We start from the raw sequence: 20,231 nt of genomic DNA on the forward strand, positions 1-20,231 counted from the left end.
CATAAATGAATCCAGGAAGGATGGACCTGGAATTTGTTAAAAGCAACAAGAAAGTATTTAATTCCTAACTGGCATTGCAATAAAGTGGCTGGAGTAGAGTGAAAGAGAGAAAGAGATAACTTCCTGTATTACATCATTAGCTTGATACAATCCGAATTTACTGCCGGTCACGCCACATTGAAAGCAGACAGGTGTGTGTTTACTCAGACCTTTGCCACAGGCCATGGTTTGTGGGGGAACTGAGTTTTCTGAGTTGCCCAGGGAGTTTTCAGAAGCTCTCTTTGAATTCCCTCCCCCCCCCCGCCTCCCCCGATTTCGGTACATCAAGCGATTGCTGTTTTAAAAATGGCAGTGCTATGCTGAAAGGGAAGGAAAGAGCACTTCCTGTAAAACTGAAAGATAAATAAAGATCAGTGACCTAAGCAGGGAGAGTAGGCAGGTGAGAGGTTTGGTTAGTGGCGGAGGAGGGGTGGGGTGTTAGGATTTGATTATTTTTTTCATTTCATAATTTGAGGGGGGAGGGTTTCAGGCCCCAATATAAAAATCACATCCTTGGCCCATGTCTGCTCTGAGGAGATGCCATAGAGAAACAGCACTTAGGGACCATCCATCTTATGTTTTGAGAGTGCTGTACAAAATGTTATAAAACTACTGCAGAGACGGAATTTATCTCTGTGAAATGGGGGTGCCCAGATTCCTCAGAAATGCCACAGCACTGGGTGACGAGTGGCCCTTTCCCAATGCTGATAAATTCTACATCCCTCAACTGTTCCACTTACACAGCTCACTTATTTATACAGAACTGAAAATACTGCAGGGGGACATGCAAGAAGGACCCAATCCTGCATCACTGTATTTGAGCTTAATCATTGAGTTCAGTGGCAGTATGATCAGATGGTAGGTGAATCACACCCACAATAAGGTAGCTGGCTCACCTATAAAATGTACCCCTGCATTATGGAGGTAATGGGGATGGTTGTGGCCTACACAACCTTTCACCTTTCAGTCTCCACATTGACTAGTGTGGAGCAGCAGTGAACATTCATCATCACCAGACAGCTATTCCGTGAAGTAGGTGAAATGAGTTTGCTAGGTCCCCGTTTCAAATGGAAATGCAGCCACCTCACTAGAAATCAGCACAACACCTGCACTGACCGTTCCACTAGACTTGTCAAGCACTGGATGTACCTGGGAGACATAAACCCCTTCTCCTCCCTGCAGTTCATGGCTGAGGCACATGGACAGGACATTTTGATTAAAAACTAGAATGGTATAAAAACTGACATGGTACACACTAAATGGTTTAAAAACTGGCTACTGATAGATCTCAAAACGTAACTGTAAATGGGGAATCATCATCAATCTGGTATGTTTCCAGTGGGGTCCCGCAGGGATCATTTTTGGCCCTATACTATTTAACATTTTTATAAATGACCTGGAAGATAACAAAATCATCACTGATAAAGTTTGCAGATGACACAGAAATTGAAAGAGTGGTAAATAATGAAGAGGAAATGTCACTGATCAGAGCCATCTGGATCACTTGGTAAACTGCGCGCAAGCAAACAATATACATTTTAATACGGCTAAATGTAAATGTATACACCTAGGAACACAGAATGCAGGCCAGACTTCTACAATGGGGCGATTCTATCCCAGGAAACAGTGACTGAAAAAGATTTGGGCGTCGTGATGGATAAGCAGCTGAACGTGAGCTCCCATTGTGATGTTGTGGCCATGAGAGCTAGTGCAATCCTGGGGTGTACAAACGGAAATCTTGAGTCGGAGCAGAGAGATTATTGTACCTCTGTATTTTGCACTGGTGTGACCTCTGCTGGAATACTAGTCCAGTTCTGATGCCCATAATTCAAGGGGGGTGTTGATAAATTGGAGAGGGTTCAGAGAAGAGCCACAAGAATGACTGAAGGATGAGAAGACCTGCCTTATAGTGACAGACTCAAGGAGCTCAATCTATTTTGCTTTACAAAGAGAAATTTATGTCTATAAGTACCCACATGGGGGAACAAATATTTAACAATGGGCTTTTCAGTCCAGCAGAGAAAGGCAGAACACCATCCAATGGCTAGAAGTTGAAGCTACCCAACTTCAGACTGGAAATAAGGGGTACATTTTTAACGATGAGAGTAATTAACCATTGGAACAACTTACCAAGTGTTGATGGAGAATCCCCCACATTGACCATTTTTAAATCACGACGGGATGTTTTTCTAAGCTATCTGCTCTAGGAATTACTGTAGGGAAGTCTCTGGCCTGTGCTATACAGGAGGTCGGACTAGATAACCACAGTGCTTGCTCCTGGTCTTGGAATCTACGAAACTATGAAGATGCTGCTGCTGCTGTCTATGCTGCATCCATTCTGGGGAGAAAGGCGAGACTTTGCTCTGTGCAACTGTCAACCAAGGTTCATCTCGCCCCTGCCCCTTCATTTATTTTAGCAAAGCTCCTTGGGGCAGGCACTGCACGGAGCACTGTCAGCAGTTAAATCAATGGGAACAGTTGCCATTGCTGCTGGATGTAGCTAAGAGCATGCCTACACTTGAAGCTGGAGGTGTAATTCCCAGCCCGAGTAGAAATACCGGGACTGCCTCGAGCAGTGCAGCCGTGGCGGTGGGAGGGGCTAGCAGGCCTGCGCAATACCTGCCATCTCGGGTGGGATTGTACTCCGGGCGGCGAACCCATGCCAACGCTTGTGCCACTGGAGTTGCACACTATTTTTCGCGCACTAGCTCAAGCAGAGCTACCATGAGTATGTCTCTTTGAGCTGGGAATCACACCCCCAGCTCAGAGCACAGACATGCCCTTAGGAGCCCAGGGAGGGCAGGTAGAATAGATCACTGCAGCCCCCGAGAGTCTCTGCTGCAAGGTACATCGCACCCCAGCCCAGGTGGGGTTAAGAGAGCACCAGTGTGTAATGAGCTGTCAGTCACTCGTGGCCAGCTTCGCCACAGCTCTCAGCACCCCTCCGCACTGAGCCTAAGTGGGAAATAGAAGGGCAGATTTGCTTTCTCTTAATATCCTTCCCTGCCACCATCTTGCTTTGGTATGAAGCATTGCACACCCAGGATATGCCAATTCCACCAACTGGAAAGGCTCACAGAGTCAAGGTCCTGAAGAGAAAAACTCCAGGGTCTCAGCCCCGTGAGGGGATCCTGTGATAATCATGCTATATTTCACACAAAGATACATCCCCAATGTGATCCTGAATCAAAAACCTCTGCTAGAACCAGCACCTTTCCCCCCGGTAACGCCTCATAATGGAAAAATCAGTCTACAATCCTAGAAAGCCCAACTTCACTGACCCAGCAATCATAGGGAAGTTTGTCTCCAGTTTCCAAACTGGACTAGAATGCAAGTTAAACCCTCAAACAGCCAATTCGGGACTTCCATTCGTTTTCTTTTTAAATGAGAAGATTTTCCAAAACATGATCCCTGCAGACCTGTGCCCCATGGAAGAGCCGAGAAAGCCAGCTCAGGACATCCACTGTTCGGCTGTTTTACATACAAATGCTTAATTAAAATAACCCTGAGTCAGCAAAGGTTATTGCACCGTCCTCCTGAGAACAAGGGGCTCTCAGAGAGGATGGATGGTGTTGTGGTTAAGGCACTGGCCTGGCACTGAGGTTTGGTCTACACTACAGAGTTAGGCCGAAGCAAGGCAGTTTACATCGAACGAACCATGTAAGTGTCTACACTAGAATGTCGCTCTCCTCGATGTAACTGCTGTGCGAGGTTGACTTAACTCCACCTCCATGAGAGGTGCAGAGTCAATATCGATGCAGTTAGGTTGACACAGTGTCTGTGTAGACACAGCATTGCTTCCATCCACTGTTGCTGGCTTTCAGAAGCTATCCCACGGTGCCCCCACCCCGATCACTGACAGTACAATTGATAAAAGCGCAGCTGGTGAGGACGCGCACCGCCAGTACAAGGAGAAAAGCGTAGACACGCACAGGTGATGTAATTTCTGCGGTGGCTGTATGTCGATGTAAGTTAGGTCAACTTAATTTTGTAGTGGAGACATTCCCTCAGACTATCTTGATTTGATTCCTGGCTCTGCCACAGAATTCTGGTGCGACCTTGGGCCTGTCACTTAGGGCTTATCTATCTGGAGACAAAGTGCAGCAAGCTGGGGTGTAAATCGACAGCGTTCTAGCACACCACATACCAAGTCACCATGTGGACACTGCTGACGCGCATGAAAAGCTCCATAGTCCACTTGGAACAACGGCTGTTTCAAACAGTAAGCACGCTTCTAACCGCAGCATGGCGAAGTACACTATGGAACTCTTAGCTGCACCAGATCACCAGGCGGACAAGCCTTCCATCTCTCTGTGCCTCAGATGCCCACCTGTAACACGGGGAGGATAACACTTCTCCCAACCCTTGAGACGGACAAAGGCTGCGCATCTATTCAGGCTGCAAGATTTCCCTAGCACAGACTTTCTCTTCCTGTGAGCTCTCTCCCAGTGCTCGCACGTGACCACACTCACACTTCAAACGCTGCCACGGAGAGCTTTGAAGTTTCTAGCATAGACGTAGTCTGAGTACCTTTCACAGAGGGGGGAAGAGCTCTGTGTAGCTCAAAAGCTTGTCTCTCTCCCCTACGAAAGATCCAATGAAAGATGCTATCTCACCCACCTTGTCTAACACCCTGGGATGAACATGCCTACAACAATCCTGCATACATATAATTCCAAAGTAAAACCTTGATCCTGAAAACCTTTACTCAGGGGGTTGGGACTCCTCAGGGGGTCACGAGGTTATTACATGGTGGGGTCATGAGCTGTCAGCCTCCACCCCAAACCCTGCTTTGCCTCCAGTATTGTTGTTAAATGGTGTTAAATATACAAAAACGTGTTTAATTTATAAGGGGGGGGTCGCATTCAGAGGCTGGCAATGTGAAAGGGGTCACCTGTACAAAAGTTTGAGACCCACTGCTTTAACTCATCTGAGGGGACTACTCCTGTGAGTGAAGCTACTCAAGAATGTGTCCAGGATGGGGGCCTAGACAGATGCTTATGACTGTGTCCTAAATAGGAACACTTAGCCCAGTGGCTAATTACCCTGCAGACAAGCCAGGCCATCGAATCCAGTTTTATCAACTCGATAGCAATCACACGGTCTGTTTAGAATGGGGAACTGCCAAAGCAACACCGATGGCAAAGTAGGGATTTCATTAAACTCCAGAGCAACATTTTCAGCCATTGCAATGGCAAACATCTACTGGCCAAACCCTGCAACCGTTCAGCTCCAGCTACATATGGAGTTGCCATTGAAGAGGAAATTAGCTCAGAGAAAGGGAACAGCCCTAAAGACTATTACTTTTTTTATCCTTCCTTTGCTACCTCCCCACCTTGCCTACCTCCACTTGATGAAAATGCCATCCCTTGATGGATATTATTTAAGCAGCAAAATTTTCTTGACTGAACTTTCAGCAGCTGGCATGCAAGATAACTACAGGGGAGTCAGCGGATTCGCAGGTACGGGTGGGAGGAAGAGGAGATCAACCTCCCTGGAAAGTGGCTACAATTCCATCAGGACTTTAGAAGAAACAAGTTATTTAGAGAAAGCAAACTCAATGCATTTTTATTTCAAGGAGCTTCTCCCATTCTGAGATACTGTCAGGGAAGACCAGCTGTTCTCCTGCCATTTGGAAAACAACTAAGATCCAGGAAAGCAACTACAGTCCCAAATTTATCTCAACCCCCTGTTGCAAACAAGTCAACTGAGAACGCTTGTCGCTTCGTGTTGCTCTCTCTTCCCTTTGAAAAGATGTGCTTATAATTGGCTTGGAGAGGGCTGGCAGGATGTACAGGGATATGGAAAGCAATGTTGACCTCTTCCTTCCCTTTGAAGGTGCCTAATGTATTCTCTGCTCCATGTTCTTCCTGGTCTTTTGAACTTTAGGAAGAAGAAGAAGAAAATATCTTCTTTTGAAGAGAGTGAAGAGACAAACCTTTTGATTAAAAAAGCAGCGTGCCTGGAACTCATCTCCACCTTACAGATAGCAAAAAAATTAAGCAGCCCCCACAAGATTGATGAGTTGTTTCCTAGTACTTCATCTTCACACAGGCAGATGGGAAACAAATCTGACCAGCCACTGGGAAATGAGGGTGTTGGAGTGGAACATTTCACCCTGTGGTGATTGTGTACTTCTCCCGAAGGCATAAAAGGTCCCCCGCAAAACCCCTCTGTACTCCGCCTTTAGTATAGCCTGTCCTCCTGACCCAACAATCTGCTTAGTTCCCAAGATCATCCCCACACTGGGGAAGCCTGCAGATAAGGAACAACTCTGAAGGCAGAGGAGAGGAGAGGAAGAGGAGTAGAGGTTAATGGCAACACTGAATTTAAATTTTACTGGTGTGAGGAGAAAGCCTGGGTAGGACCCCAATTCAGCAAAGCACTCAAGCACGCACTTACCTTTAAACACATCTACTCCTCTCCAGCAAAGTGCTCCACTTTAGACATGCACAGAAGTCCCATTGATTTAAGTGCTTTGTTGTATCAGGGCCTGGGTTGCCGTCTTCAGCATGAACACTTTTAAAAAAACTTTAAAGTTAAAAAAAGGAAAAGGCTTTCCCTTGACTATTCCCCTGCAGAGCTGGAAATGTAAACCCAGCAGCATTATGTTAACGCATGTTAACAAGGAAGTGACTCTGGCTGGATTCACCATCCAAGCACTAGCTGAGAGTAAGGAGCACTCAGACAGTATGAACCAGTGAAATGTCACTTCTCCCTTGTGTTAGATAAAACCCACTTAACGCAGAATCCGGCTGAACCTGAGATCACATCAGACAGCTTCTTAGGTTACTTTCAGGCAATTCTTGCCAGCAGCTGCCCCAGGGGGTTTAAATTAAAGAGGTGCCCGATAGCACCGTTAGAGTGAAGGTTGTGTCAGCATTCCCTCCCCTATTGCTCTGGGAGGTTAATATCCTGTATGCTTCAAAAAGCACGTCAGAAGTCAGGACATTTACAAGTTGCTTACAAGGTCAACCGCTGGGTGCACAGGCCCAGGGGACATTTAAATAATAAAATGCACAAGTGTTCAGACTAAGACTCCTTCCCAAAGCAGAGAGAGAAATGCAGAGAGACATAAAGGCGGTGCTCGGGGTGTGGCACAGGGTATGTCTACACTACACAGTTAACCTGGGCTCCTACCTGGGTTTTAGTCCAAACCCTCCCACCGTCCACACAGGAAAACCTATGCCCTGCGTTAGTATGATTTAAGTCTAGCCTAACTCAGGGTGTGGCTTAAAACTCTGGCTCAGCTTTAACCCACCCACTTTGCCGTGAGGACTAGGGTTGCCAACTTTCTACTCACACAAAACCAAACACCCTTGCCCTGCCCCCTGCCCCGCCCCTCCTCCAAGGTCCTGTCCATGCCCCGTCCCTTCTCTGAACCCCCATACCCTGCTCACTCCATCCCCCCTCCCCCCCGCCGCTCACTTTCCCCACCCTCACTCATTTTCACCGGGCTGGCTCAGGGGGCTGGGGTGAAGAAGGGGGTGAGGGCTCCGGCTGGGGGTGCAGGCTCTGGGGTGGGGCCAGGGATGAGGGGTTTAGGGTGCAGGAGGGGGCTCCAGACTGGGGCTGAGGGGTTCGGAGGGCAGGAGGGGGATCAGGGCTGGGGCAGGGGGTTGGGGCGTGGGGGGGAGGGTTCTGGCTGGGGTGTGAGCTCTGGGTTGGGGCTGGGGATGAGGGGTTTGGGGTGCAGAAGGTTGCTCCAGGCTGGGATTGAGGGATTCAGAGGGCAGGAGGGTGGGGATCAGGGTTGGGGTTGGGGCCCGGGAGGGGGTCAGGGGTGAAGGGTCCGGGTGGCACTTACCTCAAGCAGCTCCCAGAAGCAGCTGCCATGCCCGTCTCCCATACGGAGGTGCAGCCAGGCACCTCTGCACGCTGCCCCATCCGCAGGCACTGCCCCACAGCTCTCATTGTCTGCAGTTCCTGGCCAATGGGAGCTATGGGGGTGGTTCTTGGGGCGGGGGCAGAGCCCCCTGGCTGCTCCTACACATAAGAGCTGGAGGGGGAAATAACGGCTGCTTCCCAGGAGCTGCACAGTGCAGAGGCTAGCAGGGAGCCTGCCAGCCCCGCTGCGCAGTGCTGCCAACCAGACAGTCAACGGCATGGTCACCGGGGCTGCCCGAGTAGCCAGGATCCCTTTTAGGCCAGGTGTTCAGGTCGGAAACCGGACATCTGGTCACCCTAGTGAGGATGCAGGCTAAAATCACTCAAGTGCCTATAGACCTCCAAAACCTTCCCATAATTCCTCTCAAAGGGCAAACAATTTCTCCCACAATTGATTGGGAAAGAATCCTACAGCGTCCCCATACAACAAACCATGGGATCTGCTCCCAGACACACCCGGGCGAGTGCAGAAACAGTGAGGACACAGTAATTCAGGTGTGGTTCCGCAGTGGGGAAGCTCAGACCCAGGTGAGGCTAAGCCAGGCACTCAGACCTCAGTGTCAATGACCCAGGTTGGGGGGGGAGGTGGGGGAGGAAGAGAGAGAGTGCCTGTGCTGGGCACACGCTCCCTAACCTGGTGGCTGGAGTACTGGCCTGAGATGTAGAAGACCCAGGTTCAAGCCCTTGTTCTTTCAGAGCAGAGCTTTTCATCCCAAATCACTCTGAATGGGGCAGAGCACGAGTCCCACACACTGAGCTAGAGAGCGTCAGAGTCCCTCTCTCTTGACCCCAAAAAGCAGCCCTGCATTGAAGAGCTCGGGTACCAAACCTTTCAGCAGAGGTCCATTTTTGTGCCCATGGTCAAAAGGTTTCGTTTCCAACTTGTTCAGCAAATGTCAAGCCCCCGAAAGCTGCTGCCGAACAGAACTGTCACCCTCCTGACAGCTCTAATGGCCAGGACGTCATCAAAGCGGGCTTTTGGCTGAGCACCAGGTACAGGGAGTTCCAGGGATCTGGGACCCAGGCTTGAGCCCTTCCTTGTTAAATCAGGGGGCTGTTAGAGCACACGCCTTGGCTGAGTGGCCAAGGCCTCACAGGGAGGGAGAGGCGATCCAGAGCAACTCGGGACCCAAACCGGTTAAGGGCTTAGCAGGTTAAATCCATCACCTCAAATTGTGCCTAGAAGCCAGAACAAATCACCAATCCTGGCTGTAATATGTGCTTTGCAACAGCACGGCTGAGCAAGCTTTATGCAGGTGTCTGTTGGCGCTCCCCACCGAGTAATGCCCCAGCAGGGTTCTTTTTAGCCTGGGATCTCTACCAGGAGACCTTCTCTTCTTTCTGCATGGCCTGCGAGGAAACTAAGCACAAGTAACAGTGGGTCAGAGCAGATCAGAACACACTGGCGCTGCAAGAGGGGGAAGCCTTTCACAGTGCTCACTCTCATCTGCGGGAGACACCACCTCTCCCTCTTCCATGCCTTTTTAAGCTGGGCTCTAGCCCATGGCATGATGGGAGAAACGCACCTAGCAGTGCAGGGGCAGAGCATGAATGGAAAGCACAAGAGAATTTTCCATGGCTGCTTTCCACACAAAGTCACTGAAAGTCCCATGAGACCAAAACACGCTGGCTAAACTCAAAGCACTCTCCTGGCACTGACCAAAAATCGCTCCCCTGATAGGTTGGTGTGGCCTCATGTGGGCTGCTTTTCTGTGCTGATCACTGCCTCCTGACACAGCTCTGGAAGGCCCGAATGCTTTTGCTCCAGCAGCAATTCCTCTGGCCCCATTCATCCCCACCACCACACACCCCACACCCCACACCAGCTAGGATGTTTCAGTCACTTTTCTTACCCTCTGCCCTGCAGGCTGTCTCTCACTGGAAGATGTATGCTCACCTAACGTATATATTAATACACGTATTGACTTTCCTGTTGTCAGTCATTATCAAGATGTATTCTCCCTCATGGCCTCTTATTGATTGAGGAAAACAGTATTCCCCTGGGTCAGTCAATCATGATCCAGCCCAGGGCAGGACGTCAATAGCTATTTATTATGTGATTTATGGACTTCATTATTTGAAACGCTAGCGGGGGTGACAGGGACGGGGCAGAAAGCGAGAGGAGAAAAGGCGCTAAAGTCTGGGGCGGGACCGTAGCCCAAACCCAAATAATGGAGGCATCCGAAAGCAGTGGGATTACCGAGGGCAAAGAGCTTATCATTCCAGCTCACTGACATCGACACAAGTCATGAAGGGGGAAGGATGGATGGGACGCATTGACCTCTCCATCTACCCACACTGGAAATCTTAATAAACGCCAGTCCCTTGGCAGGCTTCCAAAGAGAACTCGCCTGAGGGAAAGGCGTGAGGCGTAGTCTCATAGGAAGAGCGAGGACCAGAGAGCCAGAACATATGTATTCGGTCCCTGACTCACTGTGTGACTCTGGGAAAGTTACTCAACTGGGTTGTGCCTCAGTTTCCCCATCAGTAAAGTGGGAATGACAAGTCCTACCCAGTGGTGAAGCACTGGATTGGGTTACCTAGGGAGGTGGTGGAATCTCCATCCTTAGAGGTTTTTCAGGCTCAGCTTGACAAAGCCCTGGCTGGGATGATTTAGTTAGTGTTGGTCCTGCTTTGAGCAGGGGGTTGGACTAGATGACCTCCTGAGGTCTCTTCCAACTCTAAATATTCTATGATTCTAACCTTGCAGGGCTACTGAGAATAGGTTTGGAAAGTCCTTTGAGATCCTCAGAAGGAAAGCACCACAGGGGACAAATATTGTTATGCATTAAGGAAAGGTAACAAAAACATACAGAAGAAACCTCTGAGCAGACATGACCTACGCAGCAGAGCAACCGACCCTCTCAAAACAGCAGCTACAGGTTTGAATATCTTCCTCCCTCCCTCCTTACTTATCCCTCATCTCCAAATATGATCACACGCTGACCCTGCAAAGTACCCGTGCTGGAAAGAAATACAAGATCTTCTGAATTGTGCAATGAGTAATTGAGTTCCATAGACGTCTACATTCCCCCCCCCCTTCTAAATATGTGAAATACGCCTCCTCCCCCCCCCCCATTATGCAGTAAGATTTACAAGCAGAGATGATGAGACATTGTGAATGTCAGCAGATTTGGCACAGACAGAGGCACTGAAGAGCTGAGAGTTTCAAGTCTCTGTCGAGAGCTCCCACGCGACATCGTGTTTGCCTTGAGGGAACTGGGTCAGGAAGAATCCCCGCCCATGCCCCTTGCGAGACAAGCTTACAGCTTGCGTATCACAGCACATTGAACACTGACGCCTTCCTGCTTTCCACACCTGAGCCATCTCCACCCTGCTGTTTTGTGTAGCTGGTCAACCACACGGGGAGGCTAGCGTGTGCCAATCAGAGAGAAGAGATGCTGCAGGAAGGGACAATCAGAGGAGAGGCCAGTGCCATCTGAGAGCTCTAGACGGATGGGAAATGTATGTTCCCACTGGGGGGAACGGAGTGGAGCAGCAGGGACCATGAAGAAGGAAAGGGGAGAAACTGCAGGGGGATGTGGCGAAGGAAAGCGCATCTGAACGAAGAGAGAAGACACAACTGGAGAGGACTCAAAACCAGTGGAGAAGAGTCAGACAATTCATCCTAACGGGAGGCAGCTCCAAGAAGAGCAACGAAAACTGATCGGGGGCTGGGAGGGGGACTGACTCCTGCCTACCGAGACCTTGGTGAAGTGGCTGCCAGGGGATGGAGCACTTGGTGTGGTGCAGGAGAGCGTGAGGAGGAACTGGGGGACAACACAGCGTAAGGGAAAGTTTGAGCTTGACTAACAAAGTCTTCCCGACAGCGAGAGTTCTTAAAGCACCCTCCGCAGGGGAGTGGTGGGTGCCCCATTGCTGAGGACTGTGAAAGCTAGGCTGCACCGAGCATTAGCAAAGGCAGTCGGGCATCGTCCCCTGGGGAGGTGGGAATAAAAGGCGCAAACAGGGCTGGCTCCAGCTCTAACTGCTGCGATTCATCCCAGTGGCGAGAGGAAGGGCTCCCTGCAAGGAGCTCCTCCAGGGGTGAGATGACGGACAGGCTGAGAGCGGCTTTATAGCCCAGCCTACTCTAGGAAAACTGAAACCAGCGGGAAACAAGGGCTGTTTCTGGACCAAGCCCCACAGGAAGCCAGAGCGGCAGGGCACGCTAGAGGAAAGTGGCTCCTTCCCCTTGCCCTGGCGGCTGAATCCCAGCACGAGGGATGGTTATGAAGGAGTCCAGCGGCCACGCAGCACTCTGCACTGCCATGCAGGGTTACAGCCCAGCCATCTCCAAGCTGACGCAAGGGAGAGCTCTGAAGGGCCCATGCTCCCAGCTGATCGAGGGAAGAGAATGCTTCACGTCACTCACCAATGACCCCTACGGCCGACCAGAGAGCGCCCCTGACAGCTCCAAAGGAGGAAAGTGTGGGAAGATCTGCCCCCTCCGGCAAGATGGAGCTAGGGTCTCAAGAGGGGGTGAGAGAGATGTGGTGAGGAGGGAATCTCAGGGTCTTGACAAGAGAAGCTGGTGATGGGACCCTCATACTTTCCCCCTCCCCCGACCTTTAGCCTCAAAATGCTTCCAGGCGGCATCTAGTTTGCAGACACTTCCTGGGGGAGGATGACCCTGCGACTCCAGCCAGCTTGGAGATTTACAAGTCTCCCGCGCGTTTGAACTCCTCACGATGACATCTCTGGGCACACCATCAGACTGCTAATTAAGCGCCGCTGTTTTTCTTCACTGCTTAAAAAAACGAATAAACCCAGAAGGGAACAGTGGTGGGTTAGGGATGCACTGGTTCATGTCAGGATTTCCTACGGATACAGCTCTTCTCCAGGGGGCTTCACAAAGCTAGGCTGGAAGCAGCACCACTCAAATGCAGCCATCTGGTGGATTCAAGGCACCCGCCAAGCAAATAATGGGCACGCGTTGCACTGGGGGAGCAAGGGCGCTGCAATAAACCCCTACGAGCACCTTCCGATAGTACAGGAAACGAGGAAACATGGCACCTGAAATGTCTCATAGCAGGGAGAGTCTTGCTCCCCCTCCCAACTTATAAAAGGTCTTGTGTGACGAACCCCCCACAGTAACTTGCTTGGTACCCAGTGTAAATTGGGATTTGCAGTTCAGGTTGCAGGGAGTCTAAGCACCGGGTTTGCAATATATAATCGATTTAGCCTATCTCCTCCAGTTTTACTTGTATACTGTAAAAGAAGATGGAGTGCTCTTCCTAAATCACTTCCACAAGAGTATCCCATAGGACCATCGCTGCTGCTCAGAACTGTTACTGAAATCCCAAAGCTTCCATCCTGGAAAGCCTGAGTTAAAGAACAAGCCCACACTTTTTGCTCCTGCTAGGACAGGGGTGGGCAAACTTTTTGGCCCGAGGGCCATATCGGGGTTGTGAAACAGTATGGAGGGCTGGGTAGGGAAGGCTGTGTCTCCAGAAACAGCCTGGCCCCAACCCCCTATCCGCCCTCTCCCACTTCCCGCTCCCCGACTGCCCCCCTCAGAACCCCCAACCCATCCAACCCCCCCTGCTCCTTGTCCCCTGACCGCCGCCTCTTGGGACCCCCTGCCCCTGACAGCTCCCCGGGACCCCCAACTCCTTGTCCCCTGACCACCCCTTCCCAGGACCCCCGTCCCTAACTGCCCCCCCAGGACCCCACCCCCTATCCAACCCCCCCACTCCTTGTTCCCTGTCCCCCCCTCCCGGGACCCACAGTGACCCCACCCCCTATCCAACCCCCCCCCCCGTCCAGATGTGGCCCGCGGGCCATAGTTTGCCCACCTCTGCGCTAGGAAGTGAAAATATTGGTTGGTTGGTTGATATTACATAGACACAGTCCAGCCTAGGGAAGAAAGGATTAATGCCCATAATGCCAGAAAAAATCCCCTATGATTTTTTTTTAATTGACTCCGACTGATGGGATTCTTGATGACAGGCCTCAGAATAAAGCCAAATCAAGGTTACCACCTAGCCATGCAGTGCATGGAAGTTAGATGACGTGCTACTGAAATACTTTATGGGATCTTCTTTCCATCACTCAGCCTCCCATCCCGGCTGCTAATTAGTGGTGCATAATGATTTCCATGTCATTAAAGCATGCTTGCGTTGCCATGAGGGAAGATCATAGCAAATACTCTTTTCATCTTTGGCGGTTTACTTGATAAGTCACCTATGAGAAGGAGGCCTGGGTCTCCTGATATTTCTGTGGGGCATCCATAATTAATTGAGAAACAGTAAGAAGTACCTGAGCGTAAGATCCTTCATTCTGATTGGCTTTTCTCAGCTGACTGCCATCTTTCTACAAAGAGAGACATCCTTAGTGACAAGGCTAGCATGGGAGCTCAGGGTAAGAGAATGTAACCCCACTTCCATCCTGCTCGAAGGAAAATGGTTGTGTTTAATATTTCATCAAAATGTTGACTGTTTAAACACTACACTTCCTTCTATGATTATTTAATCAGCATTACTGCAGGGACCAGGAGAAAAACTTGTTTACAAACTCCAGTGTGGGCTTGGGGACTGGAACAGTTTTTATGGTGGGGGTGCTGAGAGCCATTGAACCAAACTAAACCCTAGATATGATGGAACCCACTTCCAGTCTGGGGGGGGGGCGGCAGCCCACCCCGCATTCCCAGTTCCAGCCCCTGTGACATGGGTTTGCCATACTGTGCCATGTTTGTGTGTATTTTGTGGTTTTGGGTACCACCTTGAGTGGATTCTGGAATATGAGGGTTGTTTAAAAAGTTACTTTCAAAATCCAATTCACAGGTCACATGCTTCTAAGCATGTTCAACCTACAACCAAAGTGCATGGGTCTGCTTTTGTAAATGCTTCTTATATCATTTTGTATTTTCAGGTTTACTTGTTATTGCTCTTCAGTGCTCTCTTGCGTCTTCCTCGCCCATTGTGGGTGCTCCTGGACTATGAATCAGGATACACCACCTTTTGCTTCCTCATGCCATGCAGTCTCTGACAGAAACACAAGCAGCAGTCAGTTCTGCTCTCCATTACTCCGCTGTAAATCTGGAGCAGTTCTGGATGTACACCGGTATGTAGGCCTGAAGAGTCTAAGGTCAAAAGGTTCAAACCCAGGTGCCTAGAGCTGGCTCCTAACTACAAGTGGACTTGTTCTCAATCGTGCTAAACACCGTCAGCTCCCACACAAGCCAATGGGAGTTCGAAGTGCTCAGCAAACTCTGGCCCAAATCTCATATTTTCTTCATAAAAGATCAACTGCTCAAAGGCTTGTTCCCTCCTGCCAGCAGTTTGCAAAGCTGGGGATATCGTTAGATTCTTAAAAAGGCTTCAGTGAGCATGAATATTTCCCCATAGTTTTCTGGTCAAAGCTTAATGAGACACAGAATGAAGAGGGAACAGTAAATATTCACATCTCCTCTTTCTGACTAGAAGAGCCTAAAACTCTGTCCTGCAGCTCTGTAACTCCTGCGACCCTCCCTCCTTCAGTGAGGGCTGGAGCCAATACAGTGTCATTACCATCATCAAATACTGATGCCTTGCCCTTTTAAAGACCTCCAAGCACTGGAAACCCATCAATCAGGATTCGCAACCCCCTTGTGGGATGGGTAAGTGCTGACACATGGAGGAGTGGGGGAAGTCAAGTGACTTGCCTGAGGTCACCCATGGAGGTCAGTGGCAGAGTTCAGCAGGACCCCAATGGCCAGCACCTCTCTCCCATCCTACACCCCAGTCTCACCACTAGACATTCCTAGCGAATGTTCTGTGTATTTGTGGTGCGGTTGCATTAAGGATTTCATGGTGCAGGCTCTCTCTTTCAAAGCCTGCAAAAGGAACTTGGAATTTCTCATCTGCAGTATAAAGATTTTTTTAAAAAAATCCTTCAGTTCCACAGGGCTGAGGAGTTTGATGCTGTTTCTCTTTTGTGGTTTCACACCATCTATTATGCAGTACTCAGGACACTCCCACTCCCACTCATTCTTGCTGATGTCAAATTAAGATGAATGTTAAATGTCCACACTGTTCATTACCTCCGGGAAAATCTATTAGCAGCTCTGATGGAAACTCTCGTAGGAATTACCACCACATTGCTCCTGAGAGGTGTCAAATCCAAATGCTGGTGCCATGAAACAACCGAGTATAATTCCTTTCCTATATGGGTAATAGTGCTGCCTTGTTAGACCAGTTATATTCAGAGACATTTCAGGAAACAGAGAGAGAAGTAGGATAGTCTAGAATAGGAATAGCCAATTACTTTTTCTCAAAGTCCAAATCTCTTGGTCAAAGTATAGTCAAGGTCCAGACTTCAGAGAAAAATCATAAAAAAACGACAATTATAATAAGAAGTAAATAAGATTTCAGGGTCCTTTCAGAAACGTCTGGAGGTCTGGATTTGGCCCACGATCCATCTATTGACTACCCCGGTCTAGAAGCTAAAGCACAGAACTGAGTCGTTTGCACCGGGCTGGCTCAGGGGGTTGGGGTGCGGGAGGGGGTATGGGCTCTGGGCTGGCGGTGCAGGTTAGGGGGTGGGGCCACAAATGAGGAGTTCAGGGTGCGGGAGAAGGCTCCAGGCTGGGGCAGGGGGTTGGGGTGCAGGGGGTCAGGCTCCGGGTTGCAGGAGGGGGCTCCGGGATGAGACTGAAGGGTTCAGAGTGTGGCAGGGAGCTCTAGCCTGGGGCAGGAGGTTGGAGTGCGGGGCGGGTGCAGACTCTGGAGTGGGGCCAGGCATGGCCAGGCAGCTCTGCACGCTGCCCCGCCGCAGGCACCGCCCTGGCAGTTCCCATTGGCCGTGGTTCCAGCCAATGGGAGCTGCAGAACCAGCACTTGCAGGGGGTGGGGGTGGGGGAGGGCACCATGTGGCACCTCCTGGCTGCCCCTACACGTAGGAGCCAGAGATGGGATATGTCACTGCTTCTGGGAGCGGTGCAGTGCCACAGCAGGCAAGGAGCCTGCCTTAGCCCCACTGCGCTGCCGACCGGACTTTTAACGGCCTGGTCAGCGGTGCATCTGTACAGCCTGTGCCCTGAAGTTCTGCATATCCCTGCAAACACTACCCCGCCGGGCACCACCAGGCTGCTTAGATGTGGGAATCAGGTAAGGACATTCAGAATTTTTCAACTGATTTTATCTTTAATGAGCCCCAAATGGTAAGTAAGCCATCAAACTGACATCCCCTGAGCCCAGCACTGTGCCTCAATCCCTTCCTGAATGCACTGTCTCCTCGCTCCCTGAAGGCCACAGTAAGAACTTTATTTGCTTCTAGGTAAGCCTGTTAAAAGAAGAAATAAAACCTTGTCTCTTTGCCTATGAAGGGTAAATCTCCTGCACAGAGATCACAAATATTATGTTGCTATTAAGGATGATACCTGCCCTAAACCTAATCCAAACAGGACTGGGGAAAGGCAGATTTAGGCTACACAACACAGTCACCTGCTTATATTAATGAGTCCAGGACTAAAAACAATGGTTCTGATTGGATCAGTTACTTTATTAGATGAAGTGTTTTCCCATTGACACTAGTTTCCTTTTTAGGGGCTAGGAGTCAAAATACATGCAGGGAATACACATAGGCCCCGACCCCCGCCATGCACAAGCAAGAAATGCACGTATGCACCCACCGCCGCAATGCACATGCAGGTAATGCGGGTAGGCACCCGCCCCCGCAATGCATGCCCTGCGGCAGGAGCACAGGGTAAAGCAGAAAGCTCCTACAAAGGCTCCCCTCAAAGCTAGCTGAGAAGTTAGTTATAAATACTCTTCAGTGTCACCTCTCTGCTCTCCATGTCCTGGATCCTGCCCAATGCGGCCTCAAGCCAGGGAATGAGGTTGAACAGCACTGATCCCCCCGTGGATGATCTCCTCCAACCTATTGACTAATCTGTCTGGGCCTCTCTGCGCCATTTGATGCCATGGACCACCAAACCTTCTGTCCAGACCCATACAGGAGGCAGGGTGAACAGAAATGCCCTGGCAACGACACAGAGCTTTCCTCTCCGACTGAACCCATCAAGAGCAACTGCTCCAGCCCTTGCAAGTGTCCCTTGAGACTCAGATCCACCCCTGCCCTTCCCCATGTCTGCATGAAGCCATGGGGAGCGGCACTCAGACAGCAAGGGCTGAAGCATCAGGAGCTTGCGGATGAAAGCCTGTTCTCCCAAGCTTTGTGACCGCCCTTGGTCATTTAGATTCATTCCTTAACAAGCCCCACTCTTGTGTCATGTGATGCCACTGATTCCACAGCCAGGGCGCCCCTAAGCCCCCATCCAGAGCCTGGAGAGGGACCCAATATGGAGAGGAACGGGCCGGAGAACAGAGAAGGGGGCCATTTAGGGATCTGGGGCAAAAACTGGGGATTGGTCCTGCTTTGAGCAGGGGGTTGGACTAGATGACCTCCTGAGGTCCCTTCCAACCCTGAGATTCTATGAGAAGTCTGGAAACAATGGAGGAAATAATGGTTGTGTTACAAATATGATTAAATCTAGGATTTGAATGAAAATTCACTGAGATTCATCTGCAAATCATCTTCTCCCCCGGCCCCCTGCACCTTCCCAAACTATCCAGCCCAGTCATAATAAAGGACATTTACAGAGCACATAGCACAAGGGTGCTGGAGCACTCTACCATCCAGCACCATTACAAGCAGCTGTAATTTTAAAAATAACCGTACAAACCAATGGTACCAACCATACAAACCAATTCAGCCTCGTTTGTACACAGAGTAAAGTCAGTTCCAGAAGTCCAGTGCTGGCACACGAGGGACATGAGCTCTATTTAGGGCAACCCAATAAAGCTGTACTTTGACCTTAAAAACACCGGGGAAAACGCAGATCCGAAAGCTCTCCAGACCCAATATTAATGCATCAGGCAACCACAGTGCACATATTTATTTTGTCAAGATGTCAAAACCGGCACCTCGCTGGGATTATATAAAAAGGCATTAGGACAGAAAATGTTTTGTAGCTAGAAAAATATTACATGAGTCCTGATATTAAATGGAATCTAAATGCTGTGCAAATACGCATCCAAAGGATTTCATTCAACAGTATTCGTATCAAAGGGAGAACAGACACAGGCCACGTCCACCAGTGATTGGAAGGGCCAATTCCATACAAAGTAACACGCCAGCATGGCTTTGGACACTACAGAAATGGATCAACATGGGTTTTTAATTTTTGACTGAGTACTTGCTTACAGGTCAGAGAGCTGAAATCCAGTTTAACTTCACTGCCAGGGTTTATGAGGATTATTCCAGGCAAAAATAAAGGCATTTACTTTTCATGTGCCAAAGATGATTTTTAATACCATCTGCAGATTAACCCAACCCTGCTTTCATCACTTGCCACTGGGGAAAGAGACACGTCCCCCAAACTAAATTAGAGATGTCAACAACTTCTGGGGCTTTTTCTGTTTCTGCAACCCTCTGTACCTTGAACGGCAGGACATGCTCCTTCGAGCTGCCCCTCTGCCTTCAAAGCGAGTGCTGCATTGCAGGTAAGTCCCCCCTGTGCAGAGTGCCAGCCGAAGGACTAGGCATTGCGTCAGTCCTCCATCAGCCCTATTTTGAGGGGATCCACTGGGCCATAAGTGCTGCATGGCCTTGGGGCTGGCTTGCTGCACACATCCAGCATCACCAAGGGTTGCAAAGATCAGCAACCCACAGTGACAACTCCAGGTGGGAGACATCCAGGCCTGAGTCTCCTCCTTAGCATCCAGAACTGGAGGCCTCTCTAGGATCAAATTGAGATCTAAACTATCCCCCAAGGGCCAGTGTGGGACTGTTCCCTACAGTATGTTGTTTAATCTGTGGTGTCCCAAGCAATCGGGCTCTGAACACTTCCCTTGGGAGAGGAGTCCAAAGTCTCACTTTGAAGAAACTATACCCAATATTCACTCAAAGTTTTCCCTCTCCGTCGTACCCTGCTCCAGTTGTTCCACCCCCGCTCTTCGGATTGCCCTGAAAAATTCTTCTCTTCCTCTCGAAATACTCAAGCCACCTGAAAGACCATGTTTTAGAAAGACAGAACGCTGAGGCAAACGACAACTTAACTAAACAGAGCAAGAGCAGCAATTGATAACAGTAGTGCTGGACACGTGGTATGGTGTCTGCCTCTCCTAGCATTACATTAGGTACAGCACACAAAATGAGCCAGCAAGAATCCCTTCTCCCCAGGGCCTGATTATTCAATTGAACTGGGATCAATCAATCTGGGAAGGGGCCATTTCAAGGGAGATCGGGAAAGGGATGAGGAAATATTTCAAGGCTAATGGCTCTGTGAAGCTTTCCAATGTCAGCGCGTAATCTGGGGTTTT

At 49.8% G+C, this 20,231-nt stretch overlaps 1 protein-coding gene across 1 annotated transcript in view; it reads right to left on the reverse strand.

Annotated features, from left to right (window-relative positions):
- The window catches only part of KSR2 (kinase suppressor of ras 2), a gene marked incomplete at both ends in the record, with an annotated part of 270,212 nt that overhangs the window by 45,528 nt on the left and 204,453 nt on the right, over window positions 1-20,231 (reverse strand). The gene's annotated exons all lie outside the window — the stretch shown is intronic.

This window comes from Lepidochelys olivacea, assembly GCF_965140295.1.
Source record: "Lepidochelys olivacea isolate rLepOli2 genome assembly, chromosome: 15".
NCBI classification, from domain to species: Eukaryota; Metazoa; Chordata; order Testudines; family Cheloniidae; genus Lepidochelys; species Lepidochelys olivacea.